The sequence below is a fragment of the Equus asinus genome, chromosome X (assembly GCF_041296235.1).
Source record: "Equus asinus isolate D_3611 breed Donkey chromosome X, EquAss-T2T_v2, whole genome shotgun sequence".
In the NCBI taxonomy this organism is placed as follows: Eukaryota; Metazoa; Chordata; class Mammalia; order Perissodactyla; family Equidae; genus Equus; species Equus asinus.
The window spans coordinates 119,450,905-119,475,895 of NC_091820.1; the positions used below are offsets into that span (position 1 = coordinate 119,450,905).

Here is a 24,991-nt window from a genome sequence, read left to right on the forward strand (position 1 = left end):
AAAATAAAAATATAAAGGAAAGGGGAACTGAAAAATTATTTCTTATATTTTTTCGATGATCCTCCTTGCTTATTCTCCTTCACTACCTCACTCCCATAAAACGTGGGGCATAATATAGTGAATTGAGCATTGGGTGAGGCATCAGAAGACCTAGGTTTAAGAACTGGTTCTATCACTTCCTACTCACGTGACCTTGGTAAAGTCTTCTCCTTGAGGCTGTTTCCTCACCCTCTAAAATGTTCTATAAACATCTCAGAGCCCACTTCAAAAGGAGTGATATCAATGAAATATACAAGTGCAAGTTACAATTATAGTGGAATTTGTACTGATGTTAAAACATCAAGAGCACATAAACCTAACTTAATTTTATAAGCAAATCAATGCCTTCATAGGCTCGGTAAAGTTTCTGCTTAAGGAGACAGAGTTTTCATAGTAACTCCCAAAGCAGAACATCTCACAAATGCTAAGAGGAGACTTTTGTAGTTTAAAACTCATTTCTTGGTTTCAATTTTATGTTTGAGGCACTAAAAGACACCAAAACTCACAGTCCAAACCTGAAAACAATAAAGGCAAAATTTAAGTTCACAGATTTTTTTTAAAAAAACTAAAAAATCTTTGCAAACAAAGAGAATCCCCTGAATGAAGATCTCCTGTGCTTGCAGAAGCTGGCTCACTTGACATTTTCTTATCTGATTTCTCCTTTTAAAAAGCATTAAAACTTGAGATAAGTTAAAAGGAAGTCCCTCTGTGTCTAGAGAAGGATAACAGCTCAGAATGAGATAATTTTCTCATCAAGTAAAACCTGCAAAGCTCATTGTTAGAAAATTATCTTAACTCCACGTTTCTCCTCAGGGCTCTTCTCCTCTAGACAATAACGGAATGGAACACGATTTCTCTGACGGAGGAGCGAAGCCCCTTTGGCAAGAACAAGGGTTTTAGCATTAAATGACCAGTAACCTGGGTGGGGGAATTTGGGCAGAAAGGAGAGGCCCAAGGGGCCCTAAAACCAGAAAGTTCGGAACCTTCTCTGGTCTCTTTTCCTATGACTGAAGAGAATTAGGGGTGGGCGGGTCTCGCCAAACATCGGGCATCAAATATACAAAAGACCAAAGGGAGTTGCCTCCAGAAAGAAAAGCCAAAACCAGCCTGGGGACAGACAGACCCGCAGGCCCCGTGAAGTGAGGTGGAGGCTGTGGCGGCCCGCGCGGCCACGGCCTGAGCGGGCCGCCAAACCCTGCCGCCAAGCTGCTACCTTTCTGAGATCCCTCCCCCGCCGGGGCTGGCGCAAGATGGTGGCCCACCCGCCACCGCTCTGCCAAGCCCGTCCCCTCCCCCCCGCTCTGGGCGATCCCGGCGCCACACGCCGGCATCCAGACCCTCAACCTGCCATCCTCAGAGCAAGGCCGGCACGACAGCGCGGGAGAGCCTCTGGCTGCCTCAGTGCGGCGCAAGCGGGGGCGGGGGACACTTACCCAGAGCAGAGAAGGTCGGCCTGACTGGGACTCAGAGAAGGAGGAGAAAGAGGAGGAGGAAAGGGAGGAGCGCGAAAACACTAGGCGGCGGCCACAGCAACAGCAGCAGCCTCAGCGACTCCCAGCGAGGAATGAGCGCCTCAGACGAGGACAGAAGTATGTAACTACGCGCACTGCCTCATGGGTAGACACCAGCTCCTCCTCCACCCCCCCCCCCCGCCCTCCTCCCCGCACATCCGGGTTTCTTTTCTAACCGACGAGGAAGGGCGGGCACGGACATGTGCATGGCCCTTACACATTCTCGAAGGCAGTGCCGCTCTGGTGTGTGTCGTGGATTGTGAGCCACGGGCCGCGGGCCCAAATGAGGGCCGGACGCTGAGACCAATCTCAGCGAGCCTGCTGTCCAACCTGGCTTGTAATACCCAAACTGAGGCTGCTCCCTGAAATTTAAAACTTGGAAATCTACAGCCCATTAAGGGGAATTCTCCCCCAGATCCACCCCTTAGAGACTAGAAAGTCCCAATGCACTCTCTCTCAAGCCTTCCCAGACCTATTTGGTCCCCTGCTCTTCCAGGGGTCCCTTGAGTAATGAAATTTTTCTCAAATTCCTTCGTGTTTAGGGTGTCATGAGTCTCCACATCAGAGCTAAAGTTAGGAGGGGGAGGGCCAATCTGCCTCAGCATGATGACCAGAAAACAGTTATAAACTAAGCCAAAATCCCAATCCAATTTATCCTTTTTTTCATGAAAAAATGTAATGGCCAAGAAGATCAGAAGACTGTGGTCAGCAAATTTTCTCTGAAAAGGAAATATACAGGAGAAGCCAGATTATACTAAAAAGAAATCCTGGTGAGAATAGAATCATCACATGGAAAATTGTTTGGGTGATTGATAGCTTTATCCTTAAAACTCCTCCTCCCCTACAGAAATTCCAACTACATTTTTCACAGAAATAGAAAAAAAGAATCCTAAAATTTATATGCAACAAAAAAAGACCCTGAATAGTAAAAGGAATCCTGAGAAAAAAAGAACAAAGCTGGGGGCATCACACTCCCTGATTCCAAAGTATATTACAAATCTATAGTATTCAAAACAGCAAGGTACTGGCACAAAAACACACAGATCAGTGAAACAGAATTTAGAGCCCAAAAACAAACTCACACATTTGTGGACAGCTAATTTTTTAAAAAGAAACCAAGAACATGCAATGGAGAAAGGAAAGTCTCGTCAATAAATAGTGCTGGGGAAACTGGACAGCCACGTGAAAAGGATTAAAAGTAGACCACTATCTTACACTATATACAAAAATTAGAGGCCGGCTCCGTGGCCAAGTGGTTAAGTTCGCGTGCTCTGCTGCGGTGGCCCAGGGTTCGGATCCTGGGCGTGGACATGGCACCGCTCGTCAGGCCACGTTGAGGTGGTGTCCCACATCCCACAACTAGAAGGATCGGCAACTAAGATATACAACGGTGTACAGGGGGGGTTTGGGGAGATAAAGCAGAAAAAAAAAAGATTGGTAACAGTTGTTAGCCCAGGTGCCAATCTTTAAAAAAAAAAAATTAACTCAAAATGGATTAAAGACATGAAAGTAAAACCTGAAACCATAAAACTCCTAGAAGAAAACAGAGGCAGTACACTTTTTGACATCAGTCTTGGCAGTATCTTTTAAGATATATCTTCTCAGGCAAGGGAAACAAAAGAAAAAATAAAGAAAAAGAAAAAATAAACAAGTGAGGGGCTGGCCCCGTGGCCGAGTGGTTAAGTCTGTGCGCTCCGCTGCAGGCGGCCCAGTGTTTCGTTGGTTCGAATCCTGGTCACGGACATGGCACTGCTCATCAAACCACGCTGAGGCAGCGTCCCACATGCTACAACTAGAAGGACCCACAACAAAGAATATGCAACTATGTACTGGGGGGCTTTGGGGAGAAAAAGGAAAAAATAAATTCTTTAAAAAAAAAAAATAAATAAACAAGTGAGACTACGTCAAACTAAAAGGCTTCTGCATGGCAAAAGAAACTCTCAATAAAACAAAAAAGCAACTTACCAATTGGGAGAAAATAACTGCAAATCATATTTCTGATAAGGGGTTAATATCCAAAATATATAAGGAACGCATACAACTCAACAATATAAATCAAACAACCCAATTAAAAAATGGGTGGAGGACCTGACCAGGCATTTTTCCAAAGAAGATATACAGATGACCAACAGGCACATGGAAAAATAGTCACATCATTAATTATGAGGGAAATGCAAATCAAAACCACAATGAGATGTCACCTCAAGTCTGTCAGAATGGCTGTTATTAAAAAGACAAGAAGTAACAAGTAACATGTGGAGAGGTTGTGGCGAAAAGGGAACCCTTTCTCCACTGCCAAAGTGTGCAGCCACTATGGAAAACAGTGTGGAGATTCTTCAAAAAATTAAAAATAGAACTAGCATATGATCCACCTATTCTACTTCTGGGTATTTATCCAAAGAACATGAAGACACTAATTTGAAAAGATGTATGCACCCCTATGTTCATTGCAGCATTATTCACAATAGCCAAGACTTGGAAACAACCTAAGTGCCCATCAACAGATGAATGGATAAAGAAGATGTGTTATATATATACAATGGAATACTACTCAGCCATAAAAAATACGAACTCTTGCCATTTGTGACAACATGGATGGACCTTGAGGGTATTCTACTAAGAGAAATAAGTCAGATAGAGAAAGCCAAATAATGTAGGATTTCACTCATATGCGGAAAATAGAAAAACAACACAACAACAATAAGAAAACACATAAATACAGAGAAGAGATTGGTGGTTACCAGAGGGGAATGGGATGGGGGGAGGGAGAAAGAGGTAAAGGGACACATTTGAATGGTGACGGATGGCAACTAGACTTTTGGTGGTGAATATGATGTAGTCTATACTGAAGTTGAGATATAATGGTGTACACCTGAAATTTATATAATGTTGTAAACCAATGTTGCTTCAACAGCAACAATAACAACACAAATAAAGAGGAAAAAAAACCCCTCAAGTTTCTAGATAACCACTCTCTTGGTTCTCTTGACTAACTGGCCACATGTTCTTTTTTTTTCAGGACTGCCATTAAATAAGGATTTACTCCTGTATAGCCTTTTGGGCAATTTTTTTGAGATAAATTCACATAAAAAATTCACCATTTTAAAGTGTACAATACAGTAGTTCCTAATATATTCACAATATTGTGTAACCATCTCCACTATTTAATTGCAGAATATTCTCATCATCCCAAAAAAGAAGCTCTATACTTTTAATAACCATTCCCAATTCCCTCCCACCTACATCCCCTGGCAACATTTAATCAACTTGGTGTCATACAGATTTGCTTATTATGGGCATTGCACATAAATGGAATCATACAATATGTAGCTTCTTGTCTCTGGCTTCTTTCACTCAGCAAAATGTTTTTGAGGTAGGTTCATCCACGTGGTAGCATGTATCAATTCTTTATTCCTTTTTTATGGCTGCACATTATTCCAATGTAGAGATGAACCACTTTTGTTTATCCATTCTTCAGTTGATGGATATTTGGGTTGTTTCCACTTTTTGGCTATTACAAATGATGCAGCTATGAACATTGGTGTACAAGATTTTTAAAAAATAGCTTTATTGAGACATAGTTCATATACCACACAATTCACTCATTTAAAGTATACAATTCAATGGTTTTTAGTGTAATCACGATATGCATGACCATCAGCACAGCCAATTTTAGAATATTTCTGGTACCTCAAAAAGAAATCTTACACGCATGAACTACCATGCCCCTTCCCACCCCCACCCCCCAGCTACCCATGAGCCCTGACCTACCACTAGTCTACTTTCAGTCTCCATAGATTTACCTGTGCTGGACATTTCATATGAATGGAATCATATTATATGTCATCTTTTGTGACTGGCTTCTTTCCCTTAGCATAATGTTTTCCAGGATCATCCATGTTGTAGCATGTATTTCATTCCTTTTTATGGCCAAATAATATTCCATTGCATAGATGTACCACATTCTGTTTATCTGTTTGTCAGTAGATGGGCATTTGGATTGTCTCCGTATTTTGGCTATTATGAATAATGCTGCTATTAACATTCATACACACATTTCTTTGTGAAAATGTGTCTTCCATTTTCTTGGTATATACTTAAGAGTGTAAATGCTGGGTCAGATGGTAACTCTGTAATTAACTTTTTGATGAACTGTCAAAATTTTCCACAGTGGCTGCATCATTTTTCATTTCCACTAGGATTTATTTTGATTCCAGTTTCTCCACAACCTTGCCAACACTTGCTTTCTTCCGTTTTTTTGTTCATTTGTTTGTTTTTTGGGGGGGTGTTTTGGTTATAGCCATCCTAGTGGGCGTAAAGCCACCCTAGTGGGTATAAAGTGGCATCTCATTTTGGTTTTGATTTGAAATCCCCCTAATGCATGTTGAGCATCTTCTCATGTGCTTATTGCTCATTTGTGTATCTTCTTTGCATGAATGTCTGTTTAAATCCTTTGCTCATTTTTTTACTTGGGCTGTTTATCTTTTTATTGTTGAGTTGTAAGAGTTCTTTACACATTCTGGATACTAGATGGTTACAGATATATGGTTTGCAAATATTTTTTCCCATTCTGTGGATTGTCTTTTCACTTACTTGATAGTGTCCTCTGATGCATAAAAGTTTAATTTTGATGAAATCCAATTTACCTTTTGCTTGTTGTTGTTCATGCTTTAGGTATCATATCTAAGAAATCATTGCCTAGTCTACAGTCACAAATATTCACCTATGGTTTTCTTCTAAGAGTTTTATCGTTTTAGCTTTTACATTTAAGCTTTCGATCCATTTTGAGTTGATTTTTGTATATACTGTGACAGAGGGGACCAACTTCATTCTTTTGCATGTGGATATCCAGTTGCACCAGCACTATTCTCTGAAAAGACTATTCTTTCCCCCATTGAATGGTCTCGGCATTCTTGTAAAAAATCGATTGACTGTGAATACAAAGATTTATTTCTGGGATCCTAATTCTTTTTAATTGATCTATATGTTTGTCCTTATGCCAGAAGCACACCATCCTGATAACTGTAGCTTTGTACGAAGTTTTGAAATCAAGAAGTGTGAATTCTCCAACTGTTCTTCTTTGTCAATATTGTTTTGGCTCTTTAAAATCTCTTGTATTTCCATATAAATTTTAGGGTCAACTCATTAAGTTCTGAAAAAGTGAAACCGGAGTTTTGATAAAATTGCACTTAATTTGCAGATTAATTTAAGTAGTATTGCCATCTTAACAATATTAAGTCTTCTAATCCATAAAACCAAAATGCCTTTCCATATTTAGGTCATATTGAGGATTTTTGAGTCTGTATTCATAGAGATATTAGTCTGTGGTTTCCTTTTCTTTTTCTTGTTTTTTTCTTTTCTTGGGATATCTTTCTCTAGTCTTGGTATTAGGGTAATACTGGCCTCATAGAATGAACTAGGAAGCATCCTATCCTCTTCTATTTTCTGGAAGCATCTGTGAAGGATTAATATTAATTCTTCTTTAAACGATTGGTAGAATTCAACAGTTAGTCCATTTGGTCCTGGGATTTTCTGTGTGGGAAATTTTGGATTACTAAATCATTTTCTTTGCTTGTTATAGATCTATTCAGATTTGTTATTTCTTCTTGCATTGGTTTCCCATAGTCTTTCTGGGAATTTGTCTATTTCATCCAGGTTATCTAACTTGTCAGCATACAATTGTTCATAGTACCCCCTTACACTTCCAGATATGGTGGTAACTGAAATTTGAACCATGTTGTTTCGGACTGGTGCTCTTTAAACCAAACCCTGGTAAGTGCAATGTGTGTATATCAAAATCATGCAAAGAAAGAATGGATCCATTGCTCAGAGCTGGAGAGAAAAATCTACATGTGCCTATGTCCTCTCCCTTTCATATCTCCTTCTACTCCCCACTTTTTAGTAATTTTATTTCTACTAATGTTGCCTCCAGAGAGTGACAAGGGGAATATGCAATGCAACCTAAATCCATCAGTTTTACTACTGATGGTTTTCCTTAAATGTATTAGCAAAAGTGGGGGGAGGATTTACGATTATTATTGGTCATATATTTTTCATCTTGTTCTTATATTTTATAATCATGACGTACTGAATTAGCAATGCTTTAATAATGTTCTTCCATAAAGTACTTTTTTGTTTTTATCTTTGCTTTTTTGAGGAAAATAGGCATGAGCTAACACCTGCCTCCAATCCCACTATTTTTTGCTGAGGAAGACTGGCCCTAAGCTAACATCTGTGCCCATCTTCCTCTCCTTTATATGTGAGATGCCTGCCACTGCATGCCTTGCCAAGCGGTGCGTAGGTCTGCACCAGGATCTGAACCGGTGAACCCAGGTCGCTGAAGTGGAACGTGCGAACTTAACTGCTGTGACACCAGGCTAGCCCACATAAATTATTTTTATTACAGTAAATATTCTGTTATCCAACATTCTATTAACCATAATTATCTGTTGATTCATTCACTCAGTAAATATGGATCTGAGAGCAGGTGCTTGGAATATACTGCATCAGTGAACAAAACTGGCAATGATCTTTTGCTTCTGCGGTTCTTATATTTTATGTGTCAGTCGAGAGGATAGTGAGGGAGTGCATAAGTCAATAATAATGAATCCCACTACAACATTTAAGATAGTGTTGCCAAGCTGTAAGGATAAAGTTACAGATATTTAAGTGTACACTTAAAAAAATAGTGGGGCCGGCCCTGTGGCCAAGTTGTTAAATTCAAATGCTCACTTCCACGGCTCAGGGTTTCACCAGTTCGGATCCTGGGCGTGGACATGGCACCACTCATCAGGTTGTGTTGAGGCTGTGTCCCACATAGCACAACCAGAGGGACCTACAACTAGAATATACAACTATGTACCGGGAGGCTTTGGGGAGAAGAAGAAAAAAACTGGAAATCTTGACCAGATAATTAAAATTAATATCATCAATGAGGCACAGATGGACATTTTGTACCTCCTAGTGTGATGCCCTGACAAGGACACAAAAACTCAACAGCACTTATATGTTCTCGCCAGATCTGTATAACTTGAATCTAATCAGGAGAAACATGAGACAAACTCAAAATGGTGAATGCTCTATATAAAAAAAAGATTGCATTATTAAAAAATGTCATTGTCATGAAAGATAAGGAAAGGCTATAGGAGTGTTCCAGATTAAAGGAGACTAAGTTAAATGTAATACCTGATCCTAGACCAGATCATGTACTGAAGGGTAAATATTTTTAAAAGATATTATTGAATTAATTGACAGATGGGACTAGAGATGGTAGAGTATTCTGTTATAATAATATCAAATTTACTGCAGTTGGTAACTGTATGGTGGCTATGTAGGAGGATATTCTTAGTCTTAGGCTATATACTGAAGTATTCATGGGTAAAGGAAGTATATACTGAAGTATTTATGGGTAAAGCATCATGATACACTCAACTTATTCTCAAATGTTTCAGAAAAAATATTACATGCATATGTATATATGTGTGTGTGTGTGTGCATACCTGTGTGTTGACAGGTAAATAGATAGTGTCTTAGTCAGTTTGGGCTGCTATAAAAAATGCCCTAGACTGGGCGGTTTAAACAAAAAGCATTTGTTTCTCACAGTTCTGGAGCCTAGAAAGTTGAGAACAAGGTGCTGGCAGATTCGGCTTTAGGGCGGGCCCGCTTCCTGGTTCATAAACAGCAGTCTTCTCTTCGTGTTCTCAAATGGCGAAAGGAAGCTGAGCGCTCTCTGGAGTCTCTCTTATAACGGTAGTGACATCATTCATGAGGCTCCACCCTCATGAACTCCTTGCCTCCCAAGGGCTACATCTCCTAATACCATGACTCTTGGGGCTTAGGATTCAACATATGAGTTCTAGGGGGACGCAAACATTCAGTCCATGATAGATGGGTAGACAGATGATAGATAGATCAAATGACAAAGGAAAAGGGATAAATTACTAATAATATGTGAATTTGGGTAAAGATTATAGAGGTATTCTTTGTACTATTCTTGCAACTTACATGTAAGTTTGCAAGTATCTCCAAATAAAAAATAGAAAAAATGTGTAAGGTTCTATACCTAAAAGTTCTATACCTAAAAGTTATTCTGAAATAATAATAGCAAATTGATATTTGGTATTAAAATAAATTGATTACTGTGCCATTTTAGTATCTGATATAGCTTTATGTATTTATTTTTTTCTATTTTTATGCCTGTGCCTTGTTAGTTTCAAAGTATTATATTTTTCAATAAAATTGAGTAAGTATATGAATTTCCTAATACTAACAGTTGAATTATTCATAACCAACTGAGTTCTATGTTTTGTAAGTTTACAAGCAATTTCTTTTAGAAAAGTTCAAAACCTTTAGTCAATTTCATTTCAATTTGGTCAATAAATATTCACCTTTAGTCTATATCTATATCTATCAAATCAATACACAATATATATACACATACATACATAAAATGCTTTTTGTTGATTGATGTTACACATATCAAGAAGCTATTGTTTTGGAGTTTTAAATTGATTCCTTAATATATTTTTTCTGATTATTAAAGAAATACAAATCCCATAAAGAAAATTTTGAGTGTATAGGAAAGTTTAAAGAAAGACAAAAATGCATAATGCCACCACCCAGAGGCAACCATTGGTTAAATTTTATTTCCTTCAACTCTTTTTTCTCTCTATTTTTACATAATTAAGATTAGATTGCATACACAAATTTGCATTTTGCCTTTTCTAGTTAATATTATAAGCATTTAAATGCTCATTTTTTATCACAACTTTTCAGGCTCTTTATTGCCAAGAATTCTTAGTTTTCCCAAAGAACAATTATTCACATTTTTGTATCTGCAGCAAATATCTTAGCCTGGGCTAAGAAAACAGAACTCTAGAATAACAGCTCTAGAAAACAGAGCCTGAGCAAACTTGAGAACCAGCACTATTTTGGGAGCTGCAATATCAGGACATTGAAAGTGTGGGACTAGAGAAATGAAGCAAATAAGGTAATGCTTACATGTTCATGCTTTATTTAATTTATTACTGCAATCAATGATTTTATTGAGTGCCTACTCCCTCAGTGTCAGAAGCCTACTGGGAGTTTATACCCAAAGCACCTAATTGTACAGCCTCACGGAGATCTTTACACCTTGTATTATCTACAGAGAAATCCTTTCAAACTCAATTACCCGCTTTCCTCTATTAAGAAGAGCCAAGTGAACAGTTTTATTTCTGTATAGGAGGGGCTTAACTGACACCATTAGCTGGAAGAAGGTTTCAGAGCTTGCACTCTACGTAAGAATGAGAAATGGTCAGTTGTCCGTACTAGTGGAGGGGGTGCCGAACAGGCAGACTGGAGATTATGGAAAAGGTAAATATCACCGCACCCTAAGCTGTCTTTTGGGCACTGAAATTGTGAGGGAAGCCCATACACCACACTGAGAAAGAATGGCCCGTTGATAACATGGAGTGGGGTTGTAGTAAGAAGTTGAATAGAAAAGCAGAATAAGAAAACTAGTTTCTCAACTTCTCCTGAGTCGTATTGTATTTACTTTGAAGAGAGCTCCTACAGATGTATATTCAAATGAAAACAAAAAATAATTCCAAACTCGAGTATTGCCAAAACACACAAGTACCCTAGAAACTTATGATGCCCCTTGTGTACCTATGACACCCATTCAAGGTTGCCTTTTCCAGAGAGTAGCTCATTCTACGTCTTTTTATTCTTACCCCTCGACCTAATTTTTCTCTGAAATCTTATCTACTCCTAGCATAAGCCTCAGGGACTTGCACTTTGCTAGGTAGCTATTGTAACAACCTGATCTGGGCTAATGGACTAGTTTTGCTCTTAAAAAGTGATTGCGCAAAGGAGAGTATAGCAATCCTTTTATTTTTCCTTAAAGATTGGCACCTGAGCTAACAACTGTTGCCAATCTTTTTTTTTCTTCTCCCCAAAGCCCCCCGGAATATAGTTGTATATTCTAGTTGTGAGTGCCTCTGGTTGTGCTATGTGGGACGCCGCCTCAGTATGGCCTGACGAGTGGTGCCATGTCCACACCCAGATCCGAACCAGTGAAACTCCAGGCCGCGGAGGAGGAGTGCATGAACTTAACCACTTGGCCATGGGGCTGGCCCCAGTATAGCAATTCTTGTCCCTTGGATAAGTTTGAAAGAACTATTTTTTAAATTCATCTGCCAGAAATCTACAATATAGCCATCAAGCATTGCTGTCCACGCTCAGCCCTCTGCCCAAGCATTTGCTAATGTGGACTCAGTGACCCAGTGACACTGCTGGTGTGTCCTTTCTTGGATTTTTAATTATTCCTTGTATTAATGGTGTTCATAGAATAAGCTTAAACTAGGAATGGGAACATGGGAATGGTAAATTCTAAAGGTGAATTTCAGTTCCACAAATAATTTATGAATAATCCTAGAAACGAAGATGAGTCCTCCACTAGAGTGATTTGAGAAAGTTAATTAAGATTTATGTATTATTTGGAAATATGTTGTGCCAGTTATCAATGTATTGCCTCTCAGCTCCAAATTCACCCATCAGTGAAGGGTGATCTGTGATAACAGACTAGATTCTTTAAATATTTCTTCTTACAGTGAGCACAATGTTAAACTTTGTCAATAGAAAGTACTGGAGAAACACTCCAGGAAGAAGAGGACTTTTCTTCCCACGTTGTGTTTTGCTTTTTGTTTTTGCCACTGTTGCACAGTCCATCAGTGGTGCGTGTGCATAGGAGGGACATCTGATGATGTTCTGCCAGCCACAAACCCAGAGTGCACAGTCCTTAAGCAACCTCACAGTCCCAGCCCAGACTCGCTGACCACCTCACCATGGTCCTCCCAATGCGAACACCACACATACTCACAGCAGGCCTCAAATTCCTCTTCACACGTGCTCACCTATCTCAGCTCACTTGCGTCTAGGTGAGTCATATTACCAATTAGGATGTTCTTGCTCTAGACCGGACAAAACATAATGGTGGTGTATAGTAGGGTTATTGATCTGGAGGTGATGAGAAATAGTTGAATTGAAGATGTAATTTGGAGTTAGAGTTGATAAAACCTAGTAATGAATTGGATGTGGAGTGTGAATTAAAGTGTAGGTATACTAACCTAGAGCTCAGGAGAGAAACAGGTTGAATATCCATTGCTCTGGATAAGATTATTCAGAGACAGTTATATAAACAAGAGGAGAGGGTAAAAGAGTAGAGGAGAGGACTGGGTACAGAGCTTTGAGATAATCTATTTAAAGTGGGGAAGAGGAGGAAGCTCTGACAAAGGACACTAAGAGAGAGCTGCAAGTGAGGTATGAAGAAATTGGCTTCAAAGTGATGCCTTAGGTACCTAGATAAAAAAGTGTTTCAAGATGCCCTGCCTCTCCCTAGAGGTCAATTGTGATAAATGCTGCTGAAGTTGAGTAAGTTTAAGAGAAAGAATTAAACATTGGCTTTGTTATGTCATTGGCCGTCTTTGTAAGAAAGCTTTCAGGGCACCAGTATAAAAAAACCCCAGTTTTTGAAGTGTATTACATTTGTTTTATTGTAATTCACTGTACATGTAGTATGCTAAGGGATGGATAATGAAAATTTACATAGATTAGAACAGGAGCTAGTTGTGTTCTGTGATCAATCTCTCCTACATTGAATACTTTTGCTTTGAATTTAAAACAGTCTTCTACACTCACAAAGTGAGTGATGAAAAATCACTTGATTTAACTGATATTGTTTAAAATGAAATCTTGCTCGCCTGATTTCCTCATCTCTTCAAGGAGGTGTTTCTCTTCCTGTTCAAGGCAAACCTCTTGCTTTGGAATCCACCTCCTCTCACCTCCTTGGGAATTTGCTCCATGAATGAGTCTGCCTCCACACAGTTTCTTCTACTTCTTTCCATTGTCTCTTTTTCCCCCCAGCATATAAATGTGTTCAACATAAAACTCTCCCTCAAGCGTACTCACCATTGTCTCTTCAGGGCCTCCCATTGTGCTTGGTATGTGGTAGGCACTCAAAGATATTTGTGTAACAAATAAATGGTCTTTAGGTCCTCATTGCTAGAGGCAGTTAGGAAACTGCCTACAGCAGCAAGAGATTGTCCTTGGAAGTCATGAGGAGCACAAGTTCTAGTTAAAGCCTAGATTCAAATCCTACTTCCATCACTTGTTAGCTATGAACTTGGGTAAACTACTTGATTTTTCTGTACCTTGGTTCTCATCTGAAAAGAAAAATACAGCTCTTAACATGGTGAGTTATTGTGAAGATACTTAAACCAGAATAGTGCCTGGCTTATAGTAACAGTTCAATAAGTTTTAGCTATTGCTATTTGCTATATGTGTAAGGGCTTTCCAAATGCAACAGCGATGTTCAAGCCTAATGAACTACAGTAAATGTCTCCCACTCTCAGACAAACTCAAGAACTTTGCGTCTTAACAACAAAAAAACCAATATGAAATATGATGTACATCCGAAAAAAATAAAAATTAAAAAAAAATCACTCGTGTCATAAATTTTTGGTGGGAAAAATGCCTTTAATCATCTAGGTCTCCAAGATTCCTGTTAAAGGCTTTTCTATGCTCCTCACATTTTTGATTAAACTACTTAGCAGTAGACGGCTTTTGAACAAGTCTCAAGGATGATGAGCCCACTTATATAATTTCTAGGAAAAGAGAGTTTTCATGTTCCTCTGGTAGCTATATGTAGAGATTGACTTAGCTCTTCACAGTTGGTTTAAATTTTTGTTATCAGTACTTTGCATTATGCTATATATTGGGGGGGGTACAAAGAAGTATACAACATAGACCCTTCTCTTAGGGTATTAACGTCTAATTGGCAAGCGAGGCTCAACACCCTGGAAATGGTGAGTGAGCATATATCAGGTACTAACTTTTATGGTTCAGACTGTCAAGTGCAGTGAGAATTCAGAGAAATGAGAAATTAGTGCAGATGGAATTAGACATGAAAGTCCTGGTCTTAAGCTGAGTTTAGACTAAGCAGGGTCTTGAAGGATGACTACAACTTGGTAAGGCAAAGAAGAGGCATTTTAGGTAAAAGGAGAGACATGAAGGAAAGTAAGGAGACATGAATGAAAATAATGTTTCTATGAGACCATAAAGGGACAAGTTTGGTTGTAGCAGACGTTGTATATTAGGGGTAGGGGACGTTGAGCTTGGATATTCATTCATTCACGTAGCAAATGCTTATTGAGCACAGTGTCAGCTGTTGGGAACACTGAGACAAATGGGACCCAGTCTTTGCCTTCAAGTTGCTTGCATTCAAGTAGTGGAAACAGATTCATTAACATGTAAGTGCTATAATAGAGATAAGATTCAAATGGGCTCCTGACTCAGCCTGGGTGTGTCAGGGAAGGCTTCATGGAAGAAGTGATAGCTGAGCTTAAATTACTGGTAGGGATCAACCAATGAAAAGTTGGGATGGACAGTGGCAGTGGTAGATAGAATAGTGTGGGCAAATACTATAGGAGTAGGAGCATGTAGCAGCCATGGCAATATCCCACTCAGATCTCCCCATGAGACATCTCACTGCAGAGATCATTGATGACTGATTCCAGCTACAACACCTTTGAATCCATTGCAGTGTTCCTATCAGATTGTGCGTCCCCCTGGGGAATTCTCAGGCAATGACTGGGCATGGCAGGGTTACTACTAGTACCAGGCCATTCTTGAATGTTGTGCGATTCTTCTAACGGGCAGCTTTTGCTTGGGTACTCCCCCTTCGCCTTGTCCAAGTTCTTCTTAGAACCACATTGCAGTATGAGGCTCTTCCTACTCAATCCTTCTTTCTTCTCTTCTTTCACAAGTGTCAGAGCTGCATCATGGTTTCAAGGCTCCTCCTGCCTCTCCTTGCTCCTTTCCTCTTTGTCTTCTACAGGTGGTTCTTCCAATAAATGTTTACATGTCTAATTCTGTCTTGACGTCTACTTCTCCAAGAAACTGAACTGACACAAAGCAGTAAAGTATATGCAAGAGAACAAGAAATCGGGCAGTATTATTTGTGGGTAAGGACCAGTGGAGGAAAATTAGATAGAGAGGTAGATGGGGGTGGGGCAGACAACTGAGGACATTGAATACCTTGCCCAGGAACTTGGACTTTAAGCCTATGGACATAGGGAGCCATTGAAGAATTAAATGGAAGAATGAAGTGCAGATTTGTGATTTAGTTTGATCTTTCTGGACTCAAAGTGGAAGAGAGACTTGATGGAATTTAGGCTAGATGCAGCAAGACCAATTTGGATACTTCTATGGTAGTTTAGAAGGAAATAACAAGGACAGGGACAATAGGAAGGGAGAGGAAAAGATGGATTTAATTAAAATTTAGACAGAAAAACTAGGAGGACTTGGTGATTGCCTAGCCATGGGGATTAAGTATGAAGGTGGAAGCTAGGTTGAGGCCAAGTTCTCTAGCATAGGTTTCTGGGTAGAGAATATGAGAGGAATAACCAGTTTCAAGTTCCATTTAGGACATGTTTGGGTTGTTTGCTCTATGGGTCATCTATGAGACATCAAGATATCCAGCAGGTTGTCATATATGGAAGTCTAGAACTCAAGGGATAATTCTGAGTTGGAGATAAAGATTTGGGATAGGTTAGTGTATGTGTGAATTCTCCTGGGGGAATGTGCCAAGTGAGAAGAGGAATGAGCTGAAGGTGAATGTAGAAGTGGCACCATTGTGTATACAAATATGTGTTACAAAATACTCCTTGAAATATATCCAATGGAATCTGAATTCAACAGTGGTTTGATATTCACCTCCATCCATTTAAAAAACATCAGGAGACCCGGTCTTTCCACTTCTAGACTTCTAAGAGCAATGAGTGTATATATATCCACCACAAGATATGTACAATGATACTCATAATATTTTATTTGTAATGACCAAAACCTAGAGAAAAACCAATTTTCCATCAGCAGTAGAATGGATAAGTAAATAATGGTACATACATACACTGGAATATTATACAGCAGTGGTTATCAGAACCTCTTTTCACTCTTATAATTTATTGATGACACTAAAGAGTTTTTATTTATACAAGTTATTTATAACAATATTTGTCATATTAAATATTAATACTGAGAATTTTCAAAATATTTATAGATCTATTTCAACAATAATAAATCTATTAGATTGTAACATATGTAACATAATGCATATATAGCAATGATCATAATTATGGCTAAGAGTTGTCACCACAGATCCCACAGACATTAAAGGATAATAATAAAACATTATGAATGACGTTATATCAACAAATTCAACAACATAGATGAAAATACATTTGACCAAAATAGGCACAAGAAGTAGAAAATCTGAATATTCCTGTATCTATTAAACAAATTGAATTTGTTATAAAAAAATCTCCAAAAGAAAACTGCAGGGCCAGCTGGCTTCACTACTGAATAACACTAATCTTATAAAGATTTTTTCAGAAAGCAGAGGAAGAGGGAATACTTTCCAGCTCACTTCACAAGGCTAGCATAGCCTTAATACCAAAACATGAGACAGATATAAAAAAGAAAATTACAGATCAATTTCCTTCATATAGAGGCAAAAATCCTTAACAAAATATTAGCAAATAAAATGAACAGTATATAAAAAGAATAATACTTCAAGACTAACTAGGCTTTATCCCAGAATGCAAAGTTAATTTAACATCCAAAATCAATCAGTGTAATTCACCATATTAACAAGATAAAGGAGACGATCCATATGATCATTTTAATAGATGTGGAAAGAACACACGACAAAATCCAATATCCATTACTGATAAAAATTTTCAGAAAATTAGAAATAGTAAGGAACTTCCTCAAATGAATAAAGGGCATCTATAAAACACTTACAGCTAGCATCATAATTAAGGGTGAAAGATTGAATTGCTCTTTCCTAAGATAGGAACAAGGCAAGGATGCCACTATCACTTCTATTCAACATGTTGCTGGAGGTCCCAGCCATTAGGAAAAGGAAAGAAAAGAAATGGAAAGCATTAAGATAAAGAAAGAAGTAAAACTATCCCTAATTGTAGATAATATGATTATTAATGTAGAAAATCCCAGAGAACCTAAAAAACAAATATTAGAACCAATAAATGAATTTAGCAAGGTCACAGGATACAGGGTTAATGTTCAAAATCAATTGTATCCTTATATACTAACAGCAAACAATTGGAAAATGAAACTCAAAAAAAACCAATTCTATTTACAACAGCACTAAAGTATAAAATATTTATAAATATAGTCATGTGCCGCATAAGGACGTTTTAGTCAATGACTGAACACATGTATGATGGTTTTCCCATAAGATTAGTGCCATATAGCCTAGATGTGTAGTAGGATACACCATCTAAGTTTGTGAAAGTACTTTAGTGGAGGAAGAAATTTTCCTCCACCCTTCTAGGTTCTCCTGGCTGGTCTAAGAATGAAATTGACATGAGACAGATTAACAGGAGAAAAACAGACAAAAGTTTAATAACATGCATACATGGGAGAAACCCAGGAAAACCGAGTAACTGGCCAAAATGGCTGAAGCCCTCACCTAAAATACTATCCTTAACTAAAGACAAAAGATGTTGGGGGTAGGGAGAGCCAGGGACTACAAAGGGAAGGAAGGCAATTCACAGGTAGGTGAAAAGAAGCAAACGTTTGGAAAATAAGTGTCTGTTTAGCCACACAGAAACAGAAAACAGAGAGGAGAGCCCAACAAATAATCTTTTCTAGCTTCCTTCTTGTCTACCACCTAGTTCATGTTATGCTAAGGTGATAGCTGGCTTCCAGAGACGAGTTTTTTTTATCTGAATTCTTTTAGGCAGTTGAGGGACAGGGAACAAGAAAAACTTTCTGAGTCTTTTGTTTCTTAAAAATAATCAGCCTAAAATAATCTTCATGTTAAAGAGCCACATTTTGGTGTGGCAGATTTTGTTCTCCTTCAGTATACTCTATGATGTTCCCACAAAAACGAAATCACCTAACGACATATTTCTCAGAACATAATTCTGTTGTTAAGTGATGCATGACTGTAAATCTAATTAAATTCCTCTATGTGGAAACTACAAAACAAATCTGAGAGAAATTAGAGAATATCTAAATAGAGAAATATACCATGTTCATGACTCAATACTGTTAATGTGATGATTCTCCCCAAATAATCTATAGATATAACACAAACACAAGAAAAGCTCCAGCAAATTTTTTTTAATCTTTAAAATGCACCATTCACTCACAAGCAATGAAAACATATGCCCACATTAAGACTTGTAAAAAATGTTCATAGTAGTTCTATTTGTAATAGCCCAAACTGGGAACAACCCAAATGTCTATCAATAGATGAATGAATAAGCAAATTGTGGTATACAATGCAAAGTGGGGTATATCCATACAATGGAATACAGCAATAAAAAGGAACAAATTATTATGATTTTAAATTATTTTATTGAGGTCATATTGGTTTATAACATTGTGTAATTTCGGGTGTACATTATTAAATATCAGTTTCTGTATAAACTGCATCATGTTCACCATCAATAGTCTAATTTTTATCCATCACCATACATATGTGCCCCTCTACCCCTTTTGCCCACTCCCCCACCCCCTTTCCTTCTGGTAACCACTAATATGTTCTCAAAAAGGAACAAATTATTAATACATGGAACAATATAGATGCATCTTAAAATCACCGTGCTGAGTGAAAGAAGCCAGAAAAAAAAAGAGTACATAGTGTGCCATTCCATTTATATAAAATCCTAGAAATGCAAACTACTCTGTAGTGACAGGATGAACAGAATCAGTGATTGCTTGGACTTAGGGATGGAGGGAGAGAGGCACGAGGCTGAGGCATGAGAAAGCTTTTGAGAGCGATGGAAATGTTTTATATCTTTCTTTTTTGCCCTTGAACTTATATTTCCATTCCACTTCTCTACAGACGTTTATCCTAATCAAATGTATTTCTATATTTGAAAGTCATTAATTAAACATCCTCAAATACTCATATGTAATAAAATCATAGGCATATTTTCAAGCAGATAAATTTTAGGGAAGAATTCATAATGAAGCAGAGAATCTGGAAGTTCTAGTTTGAAGATGATGGACTATAACATTCATGTGGCATTTACTACCTTAAATTGCTAAATAACTTATTACTTATGCAAGTCTTATTTGACTAGATGATTAATTCCTTGAAGGCAGAGATGCATGGCAGATCCTCTAAGCACAGTAGCTGGCACACAGTAGATGGCTCATTTATTCATTTTCTCATTCACCCATACGACAAAGATTTCTTTGAGTATTTATATGTAAGGTACTTACTAGGCCTTGGGCTTATAATGACTGGCATATTATATGCAGGGCTCAGTAATTTCCTCTTGATAATTATCAGGTACATTTCAGAGAGAGTGTAATTCTCTTTTCTCCTTTAAGTGCAGGTGCACTACAGGTCCTATTAAGCCTATTGTAAAAGCAGGGGCACCAAGACACAGAGATTAAGGGACTTGCTTGGGATCATGCACTTTGTTTTGAGTGGAGCGAAGATTCAGATCCTTATAGGTTCTTTCCTGAATGAAGGTACTAGGGGAATTTATTCAGGTTGACTGAGGTTTATAGTTCGTTTAAATGCTCTCATTTTACTTCTGCTATATGCACCTTCTCAGACTCATATTTCTAAATTGGTTTACTTCTACTTTAGACACTGTCTGGATAAATTAGACACCAAGTGTCCATGATATCATCTGAAGCAGAACTACTATAAGTAGAAAATATAAAAAAGCAGTTTCGTATTTCCATATAATAGAGCATGTTTGGGGGATTTTTTTTACTAAGAGCAAAAGTGGGAATGATGGACTTGGGTGAATTTTGAAATGCAATAAAAGAAAATAAAATTCAATGTTACTATATATCCTCTGGCAAGTGTAGCCATAAGAGAGCAGGTAACAGAAAATATTTTATGTCCAGACCATGCACCTACAAACCATTCTACTGAATAATCTGATAGATTCCTGACTGTGAGCAGAGAAAGGGTAACAACTCCAATGATACATAAACTTGAATCAGATCCAGGCTTCATTTTGCTGTAATCATCCATCCATGGCCTAGCCCACTCAGCTGACAATGCATGTTGTTAATAAACCACAAGTACATTGCCTAACACTGTGTTAGTCTTGTTGGAAACTGTAATTGTCTGAAACAATAGCCTCAGTGAAAAATGTGATATATTATGAATTGTATAAATATTAAAATAATTTAGACTAATAATAGTAGTTGTTTGTGAAGGATTAAAACATGGGTTATACTGTATGAGTCAATAACTCAGCATTGCCGTTAAGTTTTGTTTCCTTTCTGGTCCCTGTGAGAGAGCCATAAATTTCAAGCCAAGCCTTGTGAGAAAAACAAAGTGCCCCCACCAGAATGTAAGCTCCAAGAAGACAGGGAACCTTGATTCACTCACCAATGTCTACCTTGGAACAGAATTTAGAACTTGATGAATGAATAAATGCATCAATGGGAGTATATGAAAGAGGAACAAATTTCAGGTTCAAGCCAAATCCTTCTCAGATTTCCTCCAGGATGAGACACAGAAAATTAGAACAGAACCCAATTTCCAGGTGATCATGGCTGGTGGGGGGCAGAGGGGAGTTGGAAGCAGACCCCAGCCAAGTGGCTGAGGATACCACATGGCATTCCTATATCCCGGAGTGGGACAGAGAATCCTCAGGTGGAGAATCCTGACAGGAAACTGTAGAGCATGTTCTTGGTCCTTGCCTTCCTGACCCAACTCCTGCCCCACCTCATAGAGTTTGAAAGTGTTCTTGCATCTTTAAATTTGGATTCTCCTGGGACAAAGAAAAGAGCTTCAGATCTCCTCTGATTCTCACTAATGGAGTACCAGATTGAACAGCTTGCAGGTGTGCTTCAGGGATCACTCTGCGGGGCTAGGACAAGAACAAGGTCAAGGATCTATCTGGTAGACAGATAGAGGGCCAGGTTTTGAAATGGAGGAGCCATTAGCTCTCTGATTGAGATAGTACAAAATCTGAGTGAAGATAGAACAATTTAGAGGCGATGAAGAGGGGTTGATACATAAACATTTTGCATTAGAAAGGAGTATGTACAAACATTTTGAAGTAGAGGAGAGGGAAGGCAAAGGATATTGTTGTGGCCTAAGCCACAGCCACCTTTCCCTATTTCTGACAAAATTTGATGTTGTTTGGAGACTACTCTGCCACGTGCTGTGGGAAGGCGATTTTCCTCCTTAGCATGAGGGGTAGATTATGATTAGTCTCATTTCCTTTACCAAGAATTAGTTTAGTATGGGTGTGTGACACAATTTGCCCAATGGGACCCAAGGGAAATTCTGCTAGAGGCCTCCTGAAAGGGTTTACCTTCCTTTGTTAAGCGAGAGAGAGAGAGAGACAGACAGAGAGAGAGAGAGACAGACAGAGAGAGAGAGAGACAGAGAGAAAATGAATCACAGGTATGGGAGGCAACAACCCTCTTCTTTGCTGTATGCTACCATTTGAATCTGATGCCAAGGAATGCTGAAGCCATGATGCAGCCTTGACAGCAGATGACAGGAGATATAGGCATACCTTGGAGATATTGCAGGTACAGTTCCAGACTGCAAAAAAACAAATATCTCAATAAAGCAAGTCACATAAATTTTTTGGTTTCCAGTGCATATGAAAGTTATGTTTACACTATATTGTAGTCTATTAAGTGCATAATAGCATCATGTCTAAAAAATAATGTATATGGGGCCAGCCCTGTGGCCTAAGTTCTTAAGTTCGGCATGCTCTGATTCAGTGGCCTGGGTTTGTGGGTTCTGATCTCCGGCATTGACCTACACCACTTGTCAGCCATGTTGTGGTGGTGACCCACATATAAAATAGAGGAAGATTGGCAGAGATGTTAGCTCAGGGATAATCTTCCTCAGCAAAAAACAAAACAAAGCAAAAGACCACCAAACAATGTACGTACTTCAATTAAAAATACTTTATTGCTAAAAAATGCTAACCATTATCTGAGCCTTCAGTGAATCATAATCTTTTTGCTGCTGGAGGGTCTTGCCTCGATGTTGATGGCTGCTGACTGATCAGGGTGGTGGTTGCTGAAGGTTGCGGAAACTGTGGCAATTCTTAAAATAAGACAACAATGGAGTTTGCTGCATCGATTGACTCTTCCTTTCATGAATGATTTATCTGTAGCATGTGACACTGTTTGATAGCATTTTACCCACAGTAGAACTTCTTACAAACTTGGAGTCAGTCCTCTCAAAACCTGCTGCTGCTTTATGAACTATGTATTATTAGAATATGTAATATTCTAAATCCTTTGTTGTCATTCCAACAATCTTCCCAGCATCTTCGCCAAGTAGATTTCATCTCAAGAAACCACTTTCTTTGCTCATCCATAAAGGCAACTCCTCATCCGTTCAAGTTTCATCATGAGCTTGCAGCAATTCAGTCACATCTTCAGGCTCCACATCTAATTCTAGTTCTCTTGCTATTTCTACCACATCTGCTGTTACTTTGTCCGCCAAAGTCTTGAACCCCTCAAAGTCATCCAGGAGGGTTGGAATAAACTTCATCCAAACTCCTGTTAATGTTGATATTTTGGTCATTTCCCATGAATCAGAAATGTTCTTAATGGCATCTAAAATGGTGAATCCTTTCCAGAAGGTTTTCAATTTACTTTGCCCAGATCCATTAGAGGAATCACTATCTATGGCAGCTATAACTTTACAAAATGTATTTCTTAAATAAAAAGACTTGAAAGTTGAAATGACTCCTGATCCATGGGCTGCAGCATGCATGTTGTGTTAGCAGGCATGAAAACAACATTAATCTCATTATACATCTCCATCAGAGCTCCTGGGTGACCAGGTGCATTGTCAATGAGCAGTGATATATTGAAAGGAATCTTTTTTCTTGGGCAGTAGGTCTCAACAAGGGGCTTAAAATATTCAGTAAAACATGTTGTGAACAGATGTGCTGCCATGCAGGCTTTGTGGTTCCATTTATAGAGCACAGGAAGAGTAGATTTAGCATAATTCTTAAGGACCCTAGGATGTTCAGAATGGTAAGTGAGCATTGACTTCAACATAAAGTCACCAGCTGCATTAGCCCCTCTCAAGAGAGTCAGCCTGTACTTTGAAGCTTTGAAGCCAGGCATTGACTTCTCCTCTCTAGCTGTGAAAGTCCTAGATGGCGTCTTTTTTCAATAGAAGTCTGTTTTGGCTACATTGAAAATCTGTTGTTTAGTGTAGTCACTTTCATTAATTATCTTAGCTAGATCTTCTGGATAACTTGCTGTGGCTTCTACATGAGTACTTGCTGCTTCAGTTTGCATATTTATGTTGTGGAGATGGCTTCTTTCCTTAAATCCCATGAACCAACCTCTGCTAGCTTCAAACTTTTCTTCTGCAGCTTTCTCACCTCTCTCAGCCTTCACAGAATTGAAGAGATTTAGGGCCTTGCTCTGGATTAAGCTTTGGCTTAAGGGGATGTTGTGGCTGGTTTGATTTTCTATCTAGACCACTAAAACTTTCCTCATATCAGCAATGAGGCTGTTTCATTTCTTACCATTCATGTGTCCACTGGGGTAGCACTTTAATTTCTTTCAAGAACTTTTCCTTTGTATTCACAACTTGGCTAACTGTTTGGAGCAAGAGGCCTAGCTTTTGGCTTACCTTAGCTTTTGACCTACCCACTAAGCTTAATCCTTTCTAGCTTTTGATTTAAAGTGAGAGATGTGCGACTCTTCCTTTCACTTGAACACTTAGAGGCCATTGTAGAGCTATTAATTGCCCTGATTTCAATATTGTGTGTCTCAGGGAAAAGGGAGGCCAGAGGAGAGGGAGAGAGATGGGGGAACGGCCAGTCAGTGGAGCAGTCAGAACACACACAACGTATATTAAATTCTCCATCTTTTATGGGTGCAATTCATGGTGCCCCAAAACAATTACAGTAGTAATATCAAAGATCACTAACCACAGATCACCATAACAAATATAATAATAATGAAAAAGTTTGAAATATCGCAAGAATTACCAAAATGTGGCACAGAGACACAAAGTGAGCAAATGCTGGTGGATAAATGGCACCAATAGACTTGCTCACCATGGGATTGCCACAAACCTTCAATTTGTAAAAAACACAATATCTGTGAAATGAAACAAAGCAAAACACAATAAAACCAGGTAAGCCTGTATTACCATCATGCTGAGGATGGCAGAGCAGAAAGAAGAAATCCACTTGCTTCTTTGTTGGCATACTGGAGCTACTCAAACAGTCTTGTAACCATTTTCCCCCAAACTTATTTTATGAGATGATAAATTTCTCATTTTTAAGAAGTCACCTCTATCAAATATTCTGTTGCTTGCACTTGTGTTGATGCCTTGATCCTTTCTAGCAAAGTAAGAAGTGAGAGCATGTGTGGTAAATATGAAGTGCAGG

General features: G+C 38.6%; 1 protein-coding gene across 1 annotated transcript in view; it reads right to left on the minus strand.

Annotated features, from left to right (window-relative positions):
* The window catches only part of ZNF280C (zinc finger protein 280C), a 129,356-nt gene extending 127,694 nt beyond the window's left edge, over window positions 1-1,662 (minus strand). Inside the window, exon 1 of the mRNA XM_014852962.3 lies at window positions 1,473-1,662. The gene's annotated coding sequence lies outside the window, so the exon portion shown is untranslated. The remainder of the gene's footprint in view (window positions 1-1,472) is intronic.
* Window positions 1,663-24,991: the final 23,329 nt, after the last annotated feature.